The sequence below is a fragment of the Labeo rohita genome, chromosome 20 (genome assembly GCF_022985175.1).
Source record: "Labeo rohita strain BAU-BD-2019 chromosome 20, IGBB_LRoh.1.0, whole genome shotgun sequence".
Lineage (NCBI taxonomy): Eukaryota > Metazoa > Chordata > Actinopteri > Cypriniformes > Cyprinidae > Labeo > Labeo rohita.
Genome location: NC_066888.1, coordinates 13,895,603 through 13,920,886, shown reverse-complemented (window position 1 = coordinate 13,920,886; position 25,284 = coordinate 13,895,603). Strand labels below are relative to the sequence as shown.

The 25,284-nt window shown below is 35.8% G+C and overlaps 1 protein-coding gene across 4 annotated transcripts in view; it reads right to left on the bottom strand.

Moving 5' to 3' along the window:
• Nucleotides 1–21,685, bottom strand: part of clocka (clock circadian regulator a) — an 85,704-nt gene extending 64,019 nt beyond the window's left edge. For 3 of the 4 annotated variants that reach the window (XM_051138982.1, XM_051138983.1, XM_051138985.1), the window contains exons 1-2: nucleotides 21,563–21,684; nucleotides 6,700–6,795 (exon numbers count right to left, since the gene is read on the bottom strand). The gene's annotated coding sequence lies outside the window, so the exon portion shown is untranslated. Of the gene's footprint in view, nucleotides 1–6,699; nucleotides 6,796–21,562 lie in introns of all 4 variants that reach the window. The other variant, XM_051138981.1, reaches the window with a different exon arrangement.
• Between the last annotated feature and the right edge of the window lie 3,599 nt (nucleotides 21,686–25,284).

The following is a 25,284-nucleotide window of genomic DNA, read 5'->3' as shown; positions in this document are numbered from 1 at the left end:
AATATTATATTTTTTGTATTTTTTTAAATGACTGAAAAATTAATGTCAAAATAAGTCAAATTATACCAATGACAACATAGACAGGTTGGGTTAGGAAATTCCCTAACCCATTAAAAAAACATTAACAAAACTATAAAGGTAAAAGAAAATACAACCTCTGAAAATGAAATCCCCCTAATTACGCTGTTAAATCATTTTAGTCAATATAAATCAGTGAGAGGTTATGAGAGGCAAAACCCAGAAGACAGAAATCTTCCATCATGTACAATAACACACACAAAAAAAAAACAAAAATAAAATAAAGAAACCGCACTCTCTAATAATGAAAAATATTTTCCTTGGTGAACATTCAGTTTCGTAAGAATTCATTAAAGGATCGAGTTTGTGCCAAAGACTCTTTCATAACACGAGCAACACACATTAAACTGTGTCAGGTCATTTCGACTACTTCAGTACACAACAGATAAAAATCAACCAAGCATCTCACTGTAAAAAAATTTTTTTTTTAAAGTTACAAACAAAACAGGGACTAATAAAGTACCTTTTACTATTTCAGTATTTCTACTTCAAAATTTAATGAAAAAAAGTGGCTTACTTGCAGCTCTTTTGTTATTTTTTGTGAAATCTACTATCAATTTCTGAGTAACAACTGTTTCAAAGTAAATCCTACACCATTTTTTTCAGCGCTGCTGATGATGAAGGCACATGTTGGCATCAGACGCACAACTTTTAAATAAAAATCTCAAAATGAAGCTTCATTTCACAATGTGTACTTTTCAATTCTTATTGTTATTTCCAAGTACCCGTGGCCACCTCTAATCTCAGTGCCGATTATCTGTCCTGCACTTGATAATCACCAAGTAAAGGTCATTTTTGTTCCATCCAAGGCACTTTGTGTCACCACACCCTGATTTCCCAGGGTTACAGTCCCTTCTCTGGGCTTGCAGTCAACCTCAAGCCCCTGTGCCTGGATCTCACAAAAGCGCCCTTTGTTGCTGTGAATGACCAGCAGTCTACAGACAGGAAAATGTCTGAGCAATACTGCTTTCCACTGGCAGGGCCTCACGACGCAGCTGGCAGGGCCCCATGGCGCAGCTGGCAGGGGGCCCCACGGTGGAGTTGCTGCGGCTGTCGGTCTGGTCTTTCAGAGGAACGGCGAGGAGCCAACCGCTGGCACCGACGCCAAGTGGGTCAGCCGTGATCCCAGCCAGAGGGAGGCAGAGAGCACGGGAGAATGGAACGAGGATTAGAGGCAAAATAAGGTGACTTATATAGATGTCAAAAGCACTCATTAAAACAGATTTCCTCCAACTTACAGAGAAGATCCGGGTCTGTTTATGCAGGTGATACACTGATTCACCTCTATGAGCATATGGACCGGCATACTATAGAAAGGTCTCCAGAAGAGAATCAAAAACAGGTTTCACGAGCACTCCTCCCATTCGAAAATTGGCCGGTCAAAGAGTCATTGGTTGAGAGTCAATGTATACATTTTTCAGGAAGGCTGACCTACTTCTACACGATTAGATAAAAGAAAATGGTAAAGGATTTTTTTCATTCACTTAATTAAGCTCAGCAGCAGTTATTCCATAAAAATCACAAATATTAAAAACCAAAAATCAAGTTAATCGTGAGGCACCTACAGTGGAAGTGAACAGGGGCGGATTTAAAAGCAGAAATATGAGGTTTATAATTTCAGAAAACTATTTTTGGCATTTGGAAAAAAAAAGGGGAAACAAAACATTGTGTGATTGAGTTTCAAGGCCTCACGTGAACCTGTTTGCTTCGATATATTGTTATAGCTGAGCTCACGTGAGCCTCTCCCAGTCTAAAGGCGGCTAATTGTGTCCACAGGTCAAACGCAGACAAACATCCTCTTTCCTCTCCCTTACTCACCTGTTACGCCTGCATGACTCAGAACGCAGACAAAAACTGCACATTCACGCAAATACATAAATAACAGGCGCCAAGAGGAGCTGAATAATCCACTAATCATTCATAACTACCATATTTAACTCATTAAAACCAAGCAAAAAGCTAAACGCTACACACAACAACTACGAGCCCAATTTGTCACCACAAACACTTAAAAACAAACACAATGGAGATTTACAAGCACCAGTTATAATTTATCATCATGCGCTTCTCTGAGTTTTCTCAGAAATAAATAACTACGGCATGCACACACCCCATGTAATATCCTATATTATACGTACACGCCATAATTATTCATTTGTATATAAATACGAAACTTGCTTCCTTAAAAACTGTAGTAAACAAATAATTAAAAACAGCTGAGTCGAGCAGTTTTCAAACTTTCCGAATAGGACTTCCCTCAAAAATGTGTCCTGGTTTTAAAGCTGAAAAGAACAAAATTACACCTACTAAATTAGACAGGACTTCAATCAAATGTTGTGATTACATTATTAATATTTAGATACATGTATACAAAAAGAGCAAAAATAAAAGTTAAATGCAAGAGAATAGATTAATTGCTGTTTAATAGTAGTAAAACTTGAGGGTCTGAGACTATTTAGCTTGATAACATGTTTGTCTCAATGTGTATTAAACAGTGGAGTTGTTATGGATTCTAGGCCCACTGCAGGGAATTCGTTATGGGGTTCCCTCAAAATCATGTTAAAAACAGAAATGTTTATTCATAACAAATAATTACTCCCAATTAAAATGTTGGGTCTGCTATGAGTTTTAAAGTGCTCACTGTATTTTATCTAACATGGAAGGAAATACAAGCCAGGAGCACAAAACGAAAATAAGTAGGTGAACCACTACACTGAATCTACAGCATTTTTGGAATATAAATACTGACCAACATTTGGAAGATATAAAAGTGAGCAAATGTAATTGAATTGCCTGAAATGTCAAACCATGGCAATTCTCTGGATTAAGTGGTCAAACGTCACAGCAGTTTCAACTCACACTCACACAACGCCAAAAAGTTGTGTTTTTATTTCATACAAGCAAAAAAAAAATTATAACTGTTGTTTCACCAGCAAAATATATAACAAAAAGGTGATTACAGTGGATAAATCATCCACAGACAAAATCACATGGTTCTTTTGAAACATAGCAGAACCCTACACTTCAACTATTTAAAGTTTTACCAGATACAGTGTTATATTAACACAATTTATCAATTTAGCAGTTGGAAAGGGTGATGAACAATATTTCCTGAAGATAAGCACATTTCAGGGTCATTCATACAGAACGTGTAGTGGAACACCAAATCACGGTCTATTTGAACGTATATCTTATTATATATATACATATATATACATACATACATACATACATACATATATAAATCTTCTTTTAGTTCTTAAAGGGATAGTTCAAACAAAAATTAAAATTATCCCATGATTTACTGACCCTTAACCCATCCTAGGTGTATATGACTTTCTTCTTTCAGACAAATCAGAGTTTTAATAATAAATGTCCTGGTTCTTCCAAGCTTTATAATGGCGGTGAATTAATGTTAATATTTTGAAGCAAAATAAAGTACATCCATCCATTATGAAAAAAAAAGGTACAGTTTATCAACAGTTCATTCAAAATGTTAAATGCAACTATTTTACCAAAATAGGGATCGTACAAAATGCATGTTATTGTTTATTTAGGACTGTCCTGAATAAGATATTTCACATAAAATATGTTTACATATAGTTCACAAGAGAAAATAATAGTTGGCTTAAAATTGACCCCGTTCAAAAGTTTACATAAACTTGATTCTTAAAACTGTGTTGTTACCTGAATGATCCACAGCTTTTTTTTTTTTGTTTGTTTAGTTATAGTTGTTCATGAGTCCCTTGTTTGTCCTGAACAGTTAAACTGCCTGCTGTTCTTCAGAAAAATCTTTCAGGTTCCACAAATTCTTTGGTTTTCCAGCATTTTTGTGTATTTGAACCCTTTCCAACAATGACTGTGATTTTGAGATCCATCTTTTTATGCGGAGAACAAATGAGGGACTCGTATGCAGCTATTACAAAAGGTTCAAATGCTCACTGATGCTCCAGAAGGAAAAGCCATGCACTAAGACCCGGAGGGTGAAAACTTTTGAACAGAATGGATTTGTAAATTTTTCTTAATTTGCCTAAATATCACTTTTTATTTTATTTAGTACCACCCTTCAGAAGCTACAGAAGACACTTTTGTTTCCCAGAAGACAAAATAAGTTACATTTACCCTGATCTTCAAATTCAAGTTTTCACCCCCCAGCTCTTAATGCATTTTCCTTCTGAAGCATCAGTGAGTGTTTGAACCTTCTGTAATAGTTGCGTACCTCAGTTGTCCACAGTGTGAAAAGATGGAGCTCAAAATCAATTATTTAATTAACATTTTTAATGTTCCAGGGGGCTCCGGGGGGTTAATAAAGGTTTGTGACTGGTGTTTAGTTTTGCTCTCCTCTGCGTTTCCGCATTCGTCATCTGCTGAAATGCCACTTTCTCATGAATGTGTGAACAACAGTCAGCGGAAGCTAGAGATTATGGTTCATAAAGTTTAAAATATGGATATTTTTCTTACACAAACACATTGATTCACTTTAGAAAGGCTTTATTATTAATGTGGAGTAATTTTTATGATGTGGAATTTATATGGATGCACTTTATCAGACTTCAAAATCTCAAAAGCCATTCACTGCCATTATAAATCTTGGAAGAGCCACAGCATTTTGTAATATAACTCAGATTACATTCGTCTGATAAAAAAAGTAAATAAATAGTCATACACACCTAGGATTGGATGAGGGTGAGTAAATCATGGGGTAATTTTCATCTTTGGGTGAACTGTCCCTTTAATTCAAAACTAATGTTTGCACAAAAGTTTAGAGATATTTGCCAAATCTTCACAAATCTACTAAACAGAAGTGTATGTAACTACAGCATTTGTTTTCCCCACAGTGGTCAGAACCGTTCGGACAGCCATTAACACACTATACACCCAGGCTACACTAACATGATGCGTAAATATCCTGCAGGTCTTTAGTGGCCAGAAAATAAAATTAGCATACAGCTGACAGGCTTGCTTTAGACGCCATAGACATGAAGGCCTGTCGTCAGCAAAGCCATGCCATCCTTGGAGCCAACAACAACAAAAAAAAGCAGTTTTGCGGTTTCAAAAACAACACATTGCATTTTTATGGAGTGCAGGCAATTTCTGCCGAGTCATACGGCCTCTCAGATTCCTCGCTTTTCTCTAGCGCTCAATCACCCCTTTTCCTCCTAGTGAGAGAACAACACAGAGATGAGTGTGACGTGAGGTGATTTGAAGCCTAGACACTGAGATCACTGGAAACAGCGAGTCGGGGGAGTGTGTGTATGTGGGATCTCCAGGGAAGTTTTTCCTCAGTTCTGAATTCCCAATCAGCACCGTAGCCTGCAGCCACATCCATCCACATGGAAATGCAGAAGCAGAGCTTAGTGCTACACACATCATTTACAAATGCAAGCATGGTATCTTCATGCAAATTACACTGCAGGTCTGAAAAAACACAGACTACACAAACCAGCTGTGCGAAATCTGAATAACAATGAGAAAATGAGTCCTACTACAGCAGCACTGGAATGTTAATGGCCTTTGTACTGTTTCCTTGTACACTAATTAAGCGCACTAACCACAATGATTTCGTTTGCAATGTAGAAGCTACAGAGTTGTTTTTTTTTCAAAAATTTGATATTTAATCAACTCTTTTAGACTCTTCAAATCAAATGCATCCTGACAAAAATGTATCATCGTTTTCTCAAAAATATTAAGCGCAATTGTTTTCAACATTGCTAATAAATGTTTCTTGAGCAGCAAATCAGGATATTAGAATGATTTCTGATCATGTGATACTGAATACTGTAGTAATGGCTGTTGAAAATTCAGCTTTGCATCACAGAAATAAATTACATTTTAAAATATATTAAAATAGAAAAAAAATTAAAAATTGCAATAATATTTAGCAATATTACTGTTTTTAATTGTATTTTTGGGGTTATTTGTTTAAATATTACTGTTACCATTAAGTATTATTATTTAATATCACTATTATACAAGTATAATTAAAAAAAAAAAAAAACAGTAAGTAATAAGCAGTGGGCACAGAACTGCAGAGGACAAGAGTTTGACTCTGGACTATCATACACCACTTCCAATCTCTGTGTTTACTGTCTCTGTCATGGAACAAAGTGGAAAAAAATATATTCCCAAACAATTAAGCATACATCTCTTTGGCTCTTCACTTTAGTTACAGACTGCAGTTGCCATTCTCCTTGAAAGCGAATGGTGTATATATATATAAAACCAAATAAACACATCCTCCTCACAAATCAGCACTGTGCTCCATCTCTCTCTCCAGTTTAGCCATTTGTGGTTTCATCTCCGGGGCTTGCAGGGTATTAAGCTATTAAGTGAGTCAGACCCTCAGCAAGATTGGATGCAGTCAACATGAAAATCACAACACTGTCATAAGCACACAGAGCGTCATATCACAATAGCAAGATAAAGGTAGCGCAAAATGACTAAGGAGCCATTCGCATAGGACACGTGAACTCCTTTCGCTGTGATGTGATAAAACGTATTATTCTAAAAATGATTCTATTCTATGTTTATTCAACATCTTCACCCACCACAGTAATGTCTTTGAATTATGCTCATTTTTGGGGAATGTCACACTGTTTTTAAAAGAATTTTTCATCTTACCTTCTTTAGGTTGGGAAGGTTGAGGAAGGACTCCTGTAGATTGTCATTGAGCACTTTAAGTCCAAACAAAACTCAAATCCAATTGTGATGGAACCCCTGCAATGGTAGAAAGAAATTTTAAACGTAACCTATTATGCCTGTTATTTTAGATATAATATACAGTTAAAGTCAAAAGTTTACATACACCTTGCAGAATGTGCAAAATGTTAATTATTTTACCAAAATAAAAGGCATCATACAAAATGCATGTTATTTTTTATTTGACCTGAAGTAGTACTGATTTTTCACATAAAATGTGTTCACATATAGTCCACACCAGAAAATAATATTTGAATTTATAAAAATAACCCCGTTCAATACTGTGTTGTTACCTGACTGATCCACAGCTGTGTTTTTTGGTTTAGTAATAGTTGTTCATGAGTCCTTCGTTTGTCCTGAACATTTAAACTGCCCACTGTCCTTCAGAAAAAACCTTCAGGTCCCACAGATTCTTTGGTTTTTCAGCTTTTTTGTGTATTTGAACCCTTTTCAACAATGACTGTATGATTTTAAGATCCATATTTTTACACTGAGGACAACTGAGGGACTCGTATGCAACTATTACAGAAGATTTAAAGGCTCACTGATGCTCCAGAAGGAAAAACCATGCATTAAGAGACAGGGTAAATGTAACTTATTTTGTCTTCTGGAAACATGGAAGTATCTTCTGTAGCCTCTGAAGGGCAGTACTAATTAAACAAAATATGATATTTAGGCAAAATAAGAAAAATGCACACATCTTCATTCTGTTCAAAAGTTTACACTCCCAGCCCTTAACGCATCGTTTTTTATATCTTATATCTTATATCTTATCAAGCCAGTAATAAATAATAATAATAAAAAAAAAATGCGTTTTTTACAATCCCTCTTATTTTGGTAAAATAATTAACATTTTGCAGATTCAGCAAGGTGTATGTAAACAAATGTAAATGAGCTGCTGCTCCCCGCCCCCTTTTTCCAGAATAGGGCTGTGCCTTTACAATTTGTACCTCAGATACTCTGCCTAAAAACATCGGTTTGGTATCGATTGTCATGTCTATTGCGATGAAATAATGCGTTTTAAACCATATCAGTTTAAACTTCTGATATAGTGTTTTTGGAGCGCATACATCTGCCGCACGCACACAGAAAGCAGCGGTCACACAGCATGCGAGTACTAAACTAAGTTCTCTATCATGTCTTATTGCGCTTAAACTGTCAAATACACACAAGTTTGTTAAAAACACACAGGAGTTACAAAAACAGTCGCTTATGAAAACAAAATGGCATGCAGATTAAGGGCGGTAATATCAGAGCTGCTCGTTTTTCACGTTTGCAGGTTTACCATAAGTTACTGGGTTGTCCTTTTTCACATTTTTTGCGTTGGTAGATGCACCGGGAACCCAATTATAGCACTTAAACATGGTAAAGTCTGATTTTCATGATACGACGCCTTTAAAAATGAATGACAAATCGATGAGACCAAAAATAACAAACGAAACTGTTTGAATGCATATAACCTTAAAAGACAACGGACTCTTCGTGAGGATTTGGACGATTATGCAAGTTAGCTTTAAGAACATTTGAATGTGTCTTATCACAATTTGCTGACTATTATTCTGCACTGAAATGTGTCAACAAACCAGGTCACGGTTTATAAGTGCGGTGTGCTGCTGTGTGTGTGTACAGAACTTGTGTCTAGTTGCGTCCACCCGCTCGCTTCTCCGCTCGTCCCAGAGGTTCTGATTAGAGATGAAATCACAACTAAAACATCTGGGTCATTCTGACTCTTCACACACACACACCCAAATCGTGGGGCTCCCGCTGCAGTGTGACAAAACACTGTCCCTTCTTGCAAACATCTTGCTGATACTCTTTTCGCTTCCAAACATAAATTGAGTCCAACCCAAAAGGGAAATCTTAGAGCTTGATAACACAAGCTGACAACTGGCTGGTGATACAGAAGGATCAGGTTCAATCCCAAGTACATGGATTTATTTTTTTTTTAGCTTTTATCTGAATACTACAACAAAATCAATTTGATTCGAGACAGTAACATGTACAGACAAAAGCTGAGAGTAAACTGACCCCCCAAGTCTCCGCTGTCCCCAGAAGTCTAGTGGGACATCGCACCGCAATTATAGTACAGTTAGTGGCACTGGATTAAAGTGTCTGCTGACTAAATATATCAGCAAGCCGGCTGGTCAAAATACAGCTTGCCTGTTTAAATTTAGGGGGGTGACCTATAACTGTTTATCATTTGAAAAAATAAAGAAAAATAGCCTTGTCTTAGGAAAAGGTTTTTGGTTTGTGTATCGAGGACGATAAACAGTCTAGCAAAGTCTGTTAATTAGCAATCGTTTCTAAAGCAATTACAGATGACAGGACAAACTTGAATCTGATTGGATGACTAACACAACTCCCACAACTAACACAAAGGAGTGAGGAAAAACAGGGTATTTTATCAGTTCACTTGGAAAATTACCAGGTTGACCTAATCAGCACTTTTGAGCATTTGCACATTTTCCACATTAGCGAGATTTGCATGAAACACTTACAAACAAGTTAACATTAAAAAAAAAAAGCTGCACAATTTGGGGGGGAAAATTATTTTTATAATAAAATATAGTAACTGCAATTTTAAATTTGTTAAAAAACAAACAAACAAATCCCAGGTTTCCCATGCTTGTTTGTCGGGCTGCATAATATGTCCAAAACTATAATTATACATCAATATGACTATTAAATAATAATAATAATAATAATATAATTATGATCACTATAATATATAAAAATATTAGGCTGCACAGTTGTGACCAAAATATAAATTATGACTATAATAATGAATTCATAACATCAATATGTCTGAGAGCAAAACACTTGCAAAATTCCCATGATCAATTATCATTGATTAATTAGTGATCCACAAATGGCAAAAAGCCAAACTGTAAAAGAATATATCCTATAGTTGACAAATCAACAATGACGCAAATTGATAAAACGCATGATGTATATTCCTCTGCTATATGCCAGCTTTAATTTACAAGCGTTTTGAATCAGTAGGTTATGGATCCTTTTCAACTGGTTTACAACACCCAGCAAAGCATGTAGCTGATAAATCAAACAACTACTTATATACAGACCCAAAAGAGCAATCATGCATCAAATTCAGAAAGGTTACGATAAAACTGCTTTATTGAGGCCACATGATGGTAAATCAAATTTAACCCGGAAATAACATCAGCAAGGAAGGAATCACTGTAAACACCGTTTCGAAGCTTTTACAATGTTTTCTGTGCTAAGCGGCAACAAACAGAACAGAAAAAATGAAGATTCAAACACTCCTTGTGTACCATTGGCTAATCAAACAGATATTCTCACACCCATTGGTTGAACCAATTTACTGTTTCTAGGCACTTGCACAAACTGCTATGGAAGCCTGTTTCCACCAATGAATAAGAAATAAACAAGGTAACTGTGACTTTTTATCTCATAATTCTTGTTTTTTTTCCCCTCACAATTGTGTTTCCATCTTACCATTCTGACTTTTTCTTCTCAGAACTGTGAGATATAAATTTACAGTTGTGAGTTATAAAGTCAGAATTGCAAGACAAACTTTTTTCTTCAGAATTGTGAGTTTTTATCTCGCAATTCTAACTTTATAACATCCAATTGCAAGTCATTAAGTCAGAATTGTGAGATATACACTCGTCTGTCTTTTTTCCCCTCAAAACTGGACTTTAGAACTTGCAACTGCAAGTTTATATCTCACAGTTATGAGGAAAAAAGTCGCAATTGTGAGATATAACCCCAGAATTGAAAAATTCAGAATTGTGAGTTTATATCTCGCAATTCTAAAAAGTCAGAATTGAATTCATCTCACATTTCTGACTTTATAACTCGCAATGACAAATGTATATCTCGCAATTCTAAAAAGTCAGAAATTAGTTTATATCTCGCAATTCTGACTTTATAACTCGCAATTACGAATTTATATCGCAATTCTAAAAAGTCAGAATTGTGAGTTTATATCTACTTTATAACTCGCAATTGCAAGTTTATATTATGCAATTCTGAGAAAAAAAGTCAATATTGTGAGTTTATATCTCGCAATACTGACTTTATAACTCGTAATTACGAGTTTATATCACATAATTCTGAGAAAAAAAGTCAATATTGTGAGTTTACACCTTGCAATTCTGACTTTATGTCTAGCAATGGTGACTAAAAAGTCAGAATTGTGAGTTCATATCTTGCAATTGAAAATTTTTTATCTTGCAATTCTAAAAAGTCAGAACTGCAAGTTTCTGACTTTCTCGCAATAGTGAGTTTATATCATGCAATTCTGAGTGAAAAAAAAAGTCATTTTATTCAGTGGCAGAAACAGGCTTCCATAAACTGCAGTTCAATTTGCTACCACTGGCACAAATAATACAAACCTCACTATTAAAATCAGCAAGTAATGGAAATTCACCCTATTTTCTTACTGTGGATGATTCATCTATGCATAGGTTTTATTTTTTTTATTCAATCTTCTGGTGAAAATTACAGATCACAATCAGTTTGTTCAAATAAACCCTGGCCCTTTCTCAAACAAATGCACCCGTGTATTCAGATCTGCCTCCATCCAATCAACAACTGATGGCTAGAACCGAGACCCTGTCCAACATTTTATTAATCCATTTCACTCGGATGTTTGTAATAATATGAAAGACTTTAAAACAAAACTGGCTAGCGCCAAAGCGTAATATGCTTCTGATCTTACACACAACACACTTCTCTAAAGTCCAACGGGAAACGCAGAGCGTGCGAGTGTACAGCAAGCAGATGGAGGCATGCATGCATGCGGGTTTGGGTGGAGTGGGTGGATGTTGAGAGCTCTGGGCATCCAAAAGGACTCGTCACTCCAACCCACACTCCCACAATGCAGTCACATGTCCCTCTGGACATAAGGCTGGCACCCAGCATCGGGCCATAGCGTCCCTTTGAGACGGCCAAACCAAACTGATATCGGCTCCAGTTTCATCCCTTGAAGAGTGAGGAGGAAATGTAGGATGACTGTGGAAAAACTAAAACGCCAGGCAATTCCAGTTCGCCTTGGACCACCCAATAAAATTACCATGAGTGGAAATTTTATATTTCTGAACAATTACAGAATTATCGGAAATTAGACACATCAGCTGCCAGGGAATGGGAACCGGTATAGAAAGCAAGCCCATGTGCTTTACTGTCACATGTCATCAAAACACAAAAAGCTGAATGGAAACTATCATTCCCATCGCTCTCTGACTGACTAAAGTAGATCAGATATGGATGCTAGATGTCTGAAGGTCTCTAAATGGAAAGTTAATTTATTAGAGAGCTTGGTATCTATGTGGGCTAAACCAAATGTCATTCGGCAGGCAGGAAAGACAATCTCAGAGAGTCTTATGAAATGGCGGCATGCAAGAGAACAACAGCTCAGATGGCCTTTTGACACAAAATCACTCATTCAAACATTAGAGAACAGCCGGTTTACAGCTTCATAAGCATACGGTTAAAAAACTGTGCATAAATATAACACAATTAACAATGTTAACAAGTGGCCAAAGTACACAAACAAACACGTCTATAAATAAACTGAAGGCACAAAGACAAAATAGCTCCAATAAATACGTTATGAAGATAAAGACCAAAACCAAACAGGAAGTGGCGAGACTTTGCCTAGACACTTGTCAGTCTCCCTCTCTTTGTACCTCCATAACTTAAAGGTCATTTGCACAAATTGAAGAAGTAAGAAGCAACACATGGCTTAATTTAGAAGGTCTTCATCTGTTTCAAGCATTTGGAAACACTATATTTTAACAACAACAGGTAACACTTCAGGATAGGGACCAATTCTTTCAATTAACTAGTTGCTTATTAGCATGCCTATTCATAACATATTGGCTATTTATTAGTACTTACACAACACATATTCTGCATGACCATATTCTACATCCCTAATCCTGCCCAATACCTAAACCTAACAACTACCTTACTAACTACTAATAAGCAGCAAATTAGCAGTTTATTGAGGCAAAAGTCATAGTTAATAATTTGTTAATAGCGGAAATTGGACCATAAAATATAGTGTGACCAAACAATACATTTGAGTACTTTTTAAATGTAATGCAGTGTAAATTTCTACATATACAAAGTTTGGGCTGTCAGCTTAACGCGATAACTTAATTAATTAGTTATGAAAAAATAATGCCATTAAAATATTTTTACGCACTACACTGTAAAAAATAAAAAAACACAATTTGTTGAGTCAGCTTAAAATAATTTGTTACCCTGCTGCCTTAAAATTTTAAGTTCAGTAAACTAAAATAAGTTTAGTCAACTTGAAATGTTAAGTTGTACTAAGTAACAACTTAGATATTTGTATTTGCTAAACTTAACAGATGGGTAAGTAACCCAGCTGCCTTAAAATTTTGAGTTAATTCAACTCAAATATCCAAGTTGTCATTTAGTATAATTTAACATTTCAAGTTAATCAAACTTTTTTTGAGCTGACTGAACTTAAAATTTGAAGGCAGCCAGGTAACAAATTATTTTAAGTTGACTCAACAAATTGTTTTTTTACAGTGTAGCCCCGCCCCCAGACCTGTACATCATCTTATATTCACACAGTTGACTGTTGACAAATATGATGCAGGGCAACAACTCCACAAATGCAGTTATGCCCTAAAATTCAAGATATTGGTGCAAAAAATGCTCCTGTATGTGTTTTTTCCTCCATTTACAACATTCCTGAATGAATCATCCATTTAAACGAATCAAATGAATGAATGACCCATAAATACATTTACCACCACCTGCTGGCAGATTTAGTTTCTTATTTAGAGTATCATTTCATTAAAAAATAAAAATAATAAAAATAAAAACATTCAAGGGATAGTTTACCCCCCCAAAAATTTAATTCTGTCAACATTTACTCGCACTCATGTTGTTTCAAACCTTTCTTTCATGTTCCATAGCTTCCATTAGGCCGTTGCAGCCTAAATGTTTATGTGTAATAAATTGTCGAATCAAATAAATATTTCTTTCTAAAGCCACATTTTGTAATGTCTACATTAATACTTAACATCTCAAGCTGTATAAGTTAACATTATTTAAAGTGCCCTTAATATGCCATTTCAAATATAGAAAGTTTATAATGTAGCTACCCGTCAGCAAAGTTATAAAGCTGATGATAAAGCTAAATGTTGTATCTGCCGGCTGTGAATAACTTGACTCAGTATCTAGCTTATTTGGACCAGCTGGCTCCACTGAATCTCAAATTGTAAGTATGATAAATAATAGATGTTAATATTTTCTTTCAAGCGTTTAAAATACAGAACTATGGCAATGGACATATCGTACCAATCACTTATCAGAGACTGGGCCATTTGAAAAATTAGAGCAGAGTAGGCTCACTAAAAGTTGGGTTTGGAGAGAATGAATCTTTGAACTGCTTCAAAACGAATCGTTTAAGAATCGCTGGAAAATGAGGTGATATCAAAAGCATATTTTGAGAAAACAAAAGCGTTGTTAGACCTTGCATGCATGTTAACCCAAAACAATATTAGGAACCTTAAAAATAGCATAATAGGGGTGCTTTAATTATTACCAACAAACATGAATTATCGTAACATATCATAAACAACTAATATTGACAGATTTTAAAAATTCTGCAATAAATTGTGCATTGTTACGTTATGATACTGAATATGTTAACTTCTGTTAATGAATCAAATCTTAATGTAAAATGACATTTTCTGCAACATCTACTTATTTTGGATTTTCTTTTAAATTACTGTGCTCTCCAGATGTAAATAGCTCCATGAATACTCTTTAATCAAAAGCCTGACACTGAACAGAGCCAACAAGGTCAAAACCGCATTGTGTCAGCGGCTACGTATTCTGTAATGCCTTCCAAGTACAATAAGACATCTTTGCGAATCAAAGTAGGCTAATCATGATCTGTTCTTGTGCTCTTTGAGAACTGTTGAGAGGCCAGAACTTTATACTTTTAAGGAACCCGTTTAGGTAAGTTTGGACAAGAAAAGTTAAACCACAGCATCCCACTATATACAACATTCAAAAGTCTCAAACTACAGTGAAACAGTAGTATTATGAAATATTATTACAACTTAGAAACTGTCATATATTCCTGTGATGGCAACGCTGAATTTTCAGCAGCATTACTCCAGTCTTCAGTGTCACATGATTCTTCAGAAATCATTCTAATATGCTGATTCGCTGCACAAGAATAATTTCTTACTATTATCAATGTTTTAAAAAAAGCTGTGCTGCATAATACTGACTATTCATTATAAACACAACCTACATCCCAAGAGTGTCTGCCATCAGTAATTAATATTTTACATGTATTTTTGTCATCAGCTCACAGTTCTTCACGTGTGAACATTTAACCAATGATAAGCTCGTCATATAAACGTCAGAAAGTGTGACCTTGCCCTCAAGACCAACTGACCAGAACAACAATGGTTTAAGAGCACTGCCAAGACATACTGACCACCACATATAGTTTGCCTCTGCTTCACAATGGTTGCTTTTATGCCCAGCTTCCACATCCCAAACCACAGAGTTCACCATCCATAACACTTTTCCCAGAAAATCAAAACATTAACCCAAGAAATCGTTTTGGAGGCATTAAACAATAATGCAACATGAAGACTTAGCAACTTGCGCACAGGACCACATAATGAGATATCAAAGTCTCATGTCTTTGCTAATAATTTCTTTGGGACAAGTAACGGTAAGCATCCATTTCAAATCATTCTAATCACAATTTTCACTTGGCGTGAAGTACTCTCAAGTGGATTGCCTTTCTAATAAACAAATTTATGCCCCTCATTTAGGCCAAATTACAATAACTATTTAATAACTAATTAGGTTTGATTACAAGTAAACTCTTAGTATTTATACAAGTATATAAACAAGCACGCCGAATGATTCATAATGTGTATTAGTGCTGGGCGGTTTGACCAAAAATCTGTATCACCTTTCTTTTTTGGATTCTGGCTTTGATGGTTTATCTCTCACTGTGCCTTTATATGAGTCAGAATGCATGAAACGGTTGCATTTTAACCACTGCATTTTAATCATGATCCAAAGAGACATGCTATATGTAACATAAGCATTTTTTGATGTAAATTAGATTGTATAATTTTTATAGCAGAAACAGAATGGTCTGACCTTAGCTTTGTAATATATTTCTACATAAAACATATCTGCATATAGCAAACAGGTAGGGGTGTAAATCGGATGGTTTGTCATGATACGATACGATACCGATTCTCATACCCAGTAATACAATATTTGCCGATATCTCAAAAAAATTCTACGATAGGATATATCGATAGATTATAGATCGATAACTCACAAGTGCAACCAAAATATATAACATGAACATTTATCTGACATTTTAACATCCTGTACCTTAACTGGGACATTTACAATAAAAAAAATAGGCCTACACTTTTTTTTTTTTTTAAATAATAAAGAAAATGAACAATTGGGGGGGGACGACAATCAGGAAAGTCTTTTAGGCTTCAGTGTGTAAAACAGACTAAAACAGACTAACTAAAACAAGGTAATTACAAAGATACAGCTGTTAAAACTGAGACTTTTTCTGGCTGCTACTAGGGGCCCAGTGCTAAAAATCTTTTCTACAGACAATCAAATTACAAGCAATAGTAGAAATACAATAAAGCAAAGACAAAACTTCAATAAACAGTGCCTTTCAGGTTTTTCAGCTCGGTCCAAAAGAAATTTATGGTAGGCTACAAAAATGTAATAATCAAATGTAAAATAACAGTCTTCACTGTATAAATTAAACATACATCAATCATTTTTGATGTTACAAAGGCTATTTAGTCAGGAGCAGTGAGCACCAGTATTTTTCTCTGACAGCATTAGGTTTAGCCTACTATTAGTTTGCTTTCACTGTAAGAACGAAAGCACAAATCCAATATACCAGGGGTCACCAGATCTGGTCCTGGAGGGTCGGTGTCCCTACAGAGTTTAGCTCCAACCCTAATCAAACACACCTGAACCAGCTAATCAAGGTCTTACTAGGTATACTTGAAACTTACAGGCAGGTGTGTTGAGGAAAGTTGGAAGTAAACTCTGCAGGACACCGGCCCTCCAGGAAGTTTGGTGACCCCTGTAATATACTGATACACGTGTTTTCGTTCTCAACTGTTTACGTTAAGACATATGCCTAACCGACTGTATTTACTAGGATATTCACCCAAACGCGCATTTTGGTGTAATTTTGTCTGTATTTATTCATTCATGCACAAAAAAAGCGAAAGAGAACTCAATTTAGTATTTGCGCGGTGTAGATGCGGCTGTCTGTTTGCATGCGCTTTGGATGTTTGCATGGAAAACTTCTCACACAGCGCTCGACAATCAGTCGTCAATAATCTTGCGCATCTATTATGGTCGCCTTGTGCCTTCAGGTAGTCCATATATCGAGTCCTGATACTCCAGTATGAACGAGAATGTACCCGTTGGTGGTAATGCATAGACGGACATTATGTGAAAATGTGGACAGTACCAAAATAAACCCAGATAGCACACGTACGTCTCCAAGATGTCTGTTAAAGATCACTTGATCTGGAAAGCATCTGCTGTCTGCAAAAATCTAACATACATTCAAAATCATATACATCTTAAGGACATCAAATAGACGTCTATTTGACATCTGATAGGAAACGTCCTATAGACGTACTGCAGATGAGCAAACACTCTAAAAATACATCTTCCAGATATAAATGCAGATGCCAAATAAACATCTCTGTGATCAGGGAAAGGTGCCTATTTATACTACAGATATCGATATTTTAAGTGTGGTATTGATACATTGTATCGTCAGACATTGTATTGATGTATCGATCCATATCGATGGATCATTACACCCCTACAAACAGGTTGAATAATTAAAATTCACTCTCTGACACCAGGTGGCGCTTATGGAATAGTAGCGATACAGCATTTTGCAAACGCTAATTTAAATTAACATGCATTATACGGAGGTAAGATGAAAAGAAAATGCCATCTAAACTTTTCTGAAAACAGGCAGTTCCCCTCAGAAAAAAAAAAATTCACATAAACCCTTCACACCCAGTTAAGTATTTAGGATTTTCCTCCTGTATTTCGTGCATCGTGAGTTTGCTCTTCCTGTTACAGTATTTTCTCCTCAATGTCTTCAGCATCTCTGCATATATTAACGGCCATTTGGTTTATTTGCCAAGTTAAAGAATTAGTTGTGTGTTATTAAAAGCTCTAAAAGTTTTTCTACCATTAGTCAGAAATGTATGCAGCTAACAGGGACCTCCACTCAATTCACAACACCATCTACGCTGCTTACGCACATGTACTGGTATACCAATTAAAAAAATAAAAAATAAAAATCAAACCGTTTGAACTGGTATATCACACAACACTCGTTCTAGATCAGTTCTCAAACTTTGGATGACCATTTTTTGTCAGACTAAAAACTCCAGACCACCTAAAGCCACAAATCCATGAGGAATCCACTTTAAATCCACAGTTTACATTAGTTCATGAATTACCCGTAGTTTAAATCTTTACCTTTTCTGTTACCAATGCATAATTTTGCCACCAGCCTGTCTTTTTTATCATTTAAAATTTAAATGAACTAGACTGCTACTTTTTCCTAATGAACCCAAATGAGCCAACTGTTCACTATAAACGCTTTAACACAACATTAACGTCAACACAATCAGTTAAAGAGATAGCTCACCCAAAAATGACAATTCTGTCAGCATTTACTCACCCTCTGTTACAAAACTGTATGACTTTCTTCCTTCTGTGGAACAAAGCTGAAGGACGTAGAATGTTGGTAACCAAACAGTTTTGATGACTTTCATTGTTCGGACCAAAAAAAAACCCTGCTGGTTTCTTTAAATATCTGCTTTTCTGTTCCACAGAACAAAAAGTATGTCATACAGGTTTGGAACAACATGAGGGTGAGTAAATGTTAACAATTTAATTTGTTTATTGATTTTTTAAGGTCATTGCTATGGCTCGATCAACTCAATGTTGGCGCTTAAGATGAAAGACTTAATCTCAGAAACCACAATTCTAGACTAACATCTGCAAATGATAGCAAGTGATACAAGGATTCAAGAGGGTACAGTCAGTGACAAACCACTGAATGAAAGGTCTTGTACTCTGTGACCTGCCCTGACTCCTGTGCTCTCTATGTAGCCTCTCCATCCCAAGTTACAGTTTACTTATTAAACATATAAACACGCACCTAATTTCTTATTCATATTTTTGACCTTACACTTTAAGCAGCATACCTTGAATACATAAAACAAAAGCCAGAGTTGCAAACTAGCAAATCAGCCAAAGCTGCAAATTTGCAGATGTGATAAAGCAGGGTGTAAGGTTGTGATAGATTTGCAAACGCTGTCAAAAGCCATATCGGCCAAACCTGTTAAGTCAGATGGGCATGACTTTGCTGGGGTGACATTGCAGTTCACTTCACCCTGAATGCCCTCGCAGACTTCAACTTCATGACCAATTCAACCACTGACTCAACTTGTTCAAACAATACAGAGGTTCTTACAATGAGAATATGCACACACATCAAATAATCACAAAGGCATTCAAAAAGTGACAGGAAGAATGGCAGGTTTATGGTTTTCTCAATAGCATGATAACAACGGAACTAAATTGTTAAACTAAGTATTAACCACTACTGAATGAAAGACCCAATGATAATTTACTAGGACAGTAAACTGCAGTACTTTTGTGAAATCAATGGTTACTGAGAAACATTTTTGTAAGGGGAATAATGTGCTAACAAATAACTGCTTTGCCAAAGAACAACATCTCGTGAGAAAAACCTTCTCCACCTCAGTGAAGGACTGGTGTTGATCAACACTGTGAAGATGAAAAACAACCTGTTTTCTAGGATTCCTTTTATGGGGATCATGCGGCAGTTTGATTTATTTACAGAGTGTTGTTCACGTGTACGCTCAAGCTTTTTTGATAAGAAATGTTGGGCGATAAACGAACGCACGTTATCTAGACAAACCTACATAAAAACAACGGCACCATTAACAGTGGGGACGAATGGAACATATACATTACATTAAAATTCAGATGCAACGTGCAATTGCGATTTTTATGCCTTTTATTGAGATATGACAGCAGAGATCCACTTATTTTTTACAATAAAGTTAGTTACCAGTGTTCAAAATCATATTTTGTCTTTAAACGCTGAGCCACGGATGAATCCACTGATCTACAAAATCCCGGTATCAACAGCAGGAGATATGGGATATGTAAAGTTATAAAAGTAAAGCTCCAAAAATAACTAATGCATTAACTGTTCAGGGGAAAAATAGATTCTTCTCAGTAACAAGATAGTAAAAATAATTATTTTATGTAGAAAAAGCACCTAAATTAATTACATGTCTAATCAGGCTAATGTTCACAGTTTTCATCAGCCAAATATTCACTATGCACTGATATATCATAACAGCAGTCTTTATTTTGCATTACAATTGCATGAATAGATTTTTGTGCACCAACTAATTATTATTAAGCGCAAAGGCTTAATTTCGTGACGTCGCATTCAGTATGCATGGTGTAAATTGCAACTGAGGATTCAATTCGATTTTAAAATAATTAATTACAGACAAAACCCAGCAAACCGCCGACCAAGACAACATCAGGTATTTAGGCAAGCGCCGTTATCAGACACAACAACACTAGCAATGCGCTTTTATGCTATAACAATCACATTTCGCTTATAGATACATGAGATACACCAAATATAAAATGAAACGCGACCATTCGGTTCCAGCACCGGTCGTAAGAAATGCCGCTTCCACGTCAAATAACCCGAATTCACCTTCACATAGAAACCGAAACAGCTCTTACAGCTCTGTCAGTCGATATAAAGATTTTTATTAAGATTTTTTTAATGATTTAAAAGAGATATGCACGCAAGTGCGAGCTGTTTAAATAAAAGCAATTAATTACCGGTATTATCTTCTTTTTTTGTCGCTTCACTCCCCGGTCGCATGATAATTAAAAAGAGCCGAACGATGTGCAAAGCTGCTATAAATGCTAAAATCTCCAACGTGTTAACTAATTGTGTGTGTGGCTGGTTACTCCACGCCGTGGTTAGTAAAAGGACGGGATATACATTATACAGCCGAGCTCGCTACAGGTTGCTCTGCTGGAGCTGCGATAAAATGGTCAGGTTAAATTGGATTTAATTCCCATCCTTGGAGTCGCAATCCCTGCGAAACCTCCAGGTTGCATAATACAATAAACAAGCAAATTCACGATTACGGCCAGATATTTATCATCCGCTCAGACTGATTTTGTTTTATGGATACGCTCATTGAAACACAGATTAAAATATGACCTGAAGAAGCGCAAGTTTACAGTCTGGCAAACGCGCGTCATCAGTAAAAACAGGGTTATACGTGCATAGCTGATAAATATAGTAACAAAGTTTGAAATGTAAAGCCACAAAGGTATAGCTTGTGCGGGGATTAAATCATGAGATGCACGGGAGATGTCCGGGCTTTAAATCGGTTGCGAACATTTGGCAGCGCAACATCGTACACTCCCCTTGCCTCACTAGGGTAGAACAAATGTAGGTCACCGGGCCTTCGGATTCTTCCCAGGCAAGCATTAAAAAACACAGCACCGTATTTTCACCGCATATACGCTTGTATCAAATCCGACACGAATGCGACACTGGAGCTCCGCTGCTCTTTCTCAAAATAATGCGATCATGCAAGTCCGCTTGCTTCCTTACCTCGGTTATTTGCCGTGCAGGAGGGGGATTTTCTTGCGCCTTGTTTTGGTTGAGACGGCAGTGTAGGATTGAACTAGAGTTAGAAAAACAGCAGGGCCTACCCCAGGCTTCCCACGCGCATGCGCGGTACGGCTAGAGCAGAATCCCACACAATCTGGCAACACGCAGCAAGACCTGGCCGCTAGTTTGCATGTGAGCATCCTCCGGAGTTTCTTTTTTTTAGTTTAAATTGCTTGTTTTTGCATAGAATAAATTTTATTTAAAAAAAAAAAAAAAAAAAGAAAGAAAAGAAAAAAAGAGAAAAATTAATAAACAGCTCACGGAGAGTGGACAAAATATCAATAAAATGTATAACTTTTTAGAAATTATGAAAAATGAAATATGCAAGCATACAATAAATAAAGAATAAAATAATAAAGAGCAGAAACAACTGAGAACATACGAAGGTAATCAAAAAAAAACAGAACAGAAAGGTTATATAACGTCGTATATTCATATATAAACGAATTATTTATACCAAATATAGAAATAATAACTGTATAACTTTGCATTAAGTTATAAAAATTAATCATATAGGCAATTATAAAATAAAATAAAACTAGGCACAACCGAAAAACATAAAAAAAAACTCAATTTGATTATGTATTTCAGTTTTGTTTTAGCCTCAAAACAGCTTTAATGTAATTCTTTGCTGATAAAATCCTTCCAAGGTTTCTATATAACAATAATCAATGAGACTCTTAAAGTGAAGACGAGTTTGATGACGTAAGAAGAAACAAAGCGCATATTTTAAGTAAAATAATAAGAAAATGAGAGGCAAAAAAGACAGATTAAACCGTCTTTAGAGGAATTAACTGTAAAATGTAGCTAAACTCGAAATATATCGTTTAAAATGCTTGACATGTATCAATCTGAAATCATTTATCGCCTATATAGGCTATTACTCAGTTTTGGTCTTTTTATGAAGCGATTTTCTGTTTGAAGTTCTGTTGAATCCAGTTGTTTCCGTAGCAATTTTAAACTTTAAATAACTTCAAACAGACAATACCCTGCTATCTTTTAATGGTTGTGTTTCGGTGTGAATTTTTTGTTATACAAACGTTCCTAATCTTTGGCCCACATGTGTCGCTCTTTTTCTTGGCCGCACGCCAATTAGGTCAAATACGCACGTCAACCAAACTTGAAACTACCAGAGTGCGCGCGAAAATTTTAGCGCGTGACGTGATGATTGACAGGCGTGTGGTCCAATAGAAAGATGATGCGAGTGTGCGACACGCGGTGGCGCTGAGCAACGTTTCCATTGCCAGACGATGGTAGATAATGGAAGGTAAAACTATCCTGTTGTATAACTATTTTAAGAACAATTGTGGAGGAAAAGTTATAGATTGTTTCAAACGAGGCCCAAGGCAATTTTACGTTGTTTGTACAAGGCTATTTAAAACCTTTAGATAATTTGCATTAAGTCCATACTACTAATTTCCGTAGTGAAAACATGTAAATGTTTCAGTGACATACAAATCAGTGTGGTAGAAACACGCACAGACGTGTGGAAATGGCGATGTTCACGTTTAAATCCTACACGACATGATAAAGACCCCAGTTATGTTGTAAAACAAAAAGGGATTTTGTTTTGCACATTTTACAAGTTGTTTTTTAATTATCATTTAGCCTGTTAAAATGTCAGTGTGAAACATAGTAGTACCGTAATTAGCCTAATGACAACTCCAGTTTAGCCCGCGGATATTTTTCATGACGGAAAATATGTGGAAACTTATAAAAAAAAACTTTTTTATCATCATAAGATATGACTGGTTGCCAGGTGTTGTTAAATTTATGAGTGGAGTGACACCCAGTGGAGCAAAGCTTTAGTCAACGTGCTGCTGTAATGCAGTGAAAAATAACCACAAGGTGGTGCTATTATCATATTAAATTCATCTTTCTATTCTCGCTTTACATTGGCTATTTAAGTCCTAATTTAGTGAATAATATCTACCTTAAAGGTACAAATACGCACCCTTTAGATGATTTTTTATTCCCTCACTTTAGCATACTTAAAAAGTTTATTAAGGAAATAATATAGACTTAAGAATATTAGACTAATATAGTATATATTATATATAGTATAATATTCTTATACTGTATATACTAATATAAAGTGTTAACTGAATGTAATGTTTTTTCATGTTACAATTGCAAGTTACTTTAAAAGCAATGCACTGCAACATTGTGTTACTCCCTAAACAAGTAATTAATTGCATCATTTAGTTACTTTTTATGAAAAGTTATGCATTATGTTACTTTTGCATTACTATTGCTCATCTAGCCATGGTTTGTTTATTTATGATGTTTATCCAAAGAAATTTATCCCTATTAGTGTGGTTAAAATGGATCATTGAAGATCAGCAGCAAAGACACTGGTTAATAAAATGGGACTACACTGTGTGCGTAATTATTAGGCACGCTAATATTCTGGTCATATTTTTTTTCCAGGCACATTTTACCAATTCCAAACCACATCAATCTTAATAACTACTATTAATTTTGTATTTAATCATTTATACGTGATATATATTTGTCCATGAAGGCTGGAAGTGAAAAACTCCTTTTATTCAGGTGTGCGTAATTATTAGGCACGTTTTCTTTTACATTTAAAAAAGCCAAAAAAGAGATTTAACCCAGACTGAAAAGTCAAAAATTATTAAATGCCTATGAGAAGGATGCAATACTAATGCAATACTAGAATTTGCAAAGTTAAGGCATGACCATTGGACAGAGAAACGCTCGCTGGGTCAGCACGGTGAGAAAAAAAAAACGCTGGAGAAGAAAAGACACGTTAACTGCAAAAGAATTAAGAATTAAAGTAAAGAATTAGCTGTGAAACCATCAGGAACCGTTTAGTCTCCAGCGCCACCATTTTCCAGAGCTGCAACCTACCTGGAGTCTTCAGAAGTTCAATGTGTCAGGTTCTCAGAGACTTTTCTTGGGTGAAAAATCCTAAAAAAATTACCCTCATTTAAAGAGAATACATGAAGACTGTTTTCTATAGGCTTTATAGACAGATAAGTTGAGAGTGACTTTTGAAGGACCAGCATCAAATCCTCTTATACCACTCTTTCAAGAATTTATCTTCCAAAATCTGGCAGTAAGTTTTGGGAGTTCATTTTAGTCCATCTCTGCAAGTCAGACTTTTCAGGATAGGAGATAGACTAAACATGAACTCCCAAAATGTACTGCTAGATTCTGGAAGACAAATTCTTGAATCAGAAGTACAAGAGGATGTGGTGCTGGTCCTTCAAGAGTCACTCTCAACTTATCTGTCTATAAAGCCTATAAAAAAAAAAACTGTCTTCATGTATTTCTTAACACTTCAGAATGTTATTCTTATTAAGTGAGGGTCATTTTTTAGGTTTTTTTCTCAAGCAAAGTCTCTGAGAACCTGACACATTGAACTTCTGAAGACTCCAGGTAGGTTGCAGCTCTGGAAAATGGTGGCGCTGGAGACTAAACGGTTCCTGATGGTTTCACACTTAATTCTTTACTTTAATTCTTAAGTCTTTTGCAGTTAACGTGTCTTTTCTTCTCCACCATTTTTTTTTGTCACCGTGCTGACCCAACGAGCATTTCTCTGTCCAATGGTCATGCCTTAACTTTGCAAATTCTAGTATTGCATTAGTTTTTGCATCCTTCTCTTGGGCATTTAATAATTTTTGACTTTCCAGTCT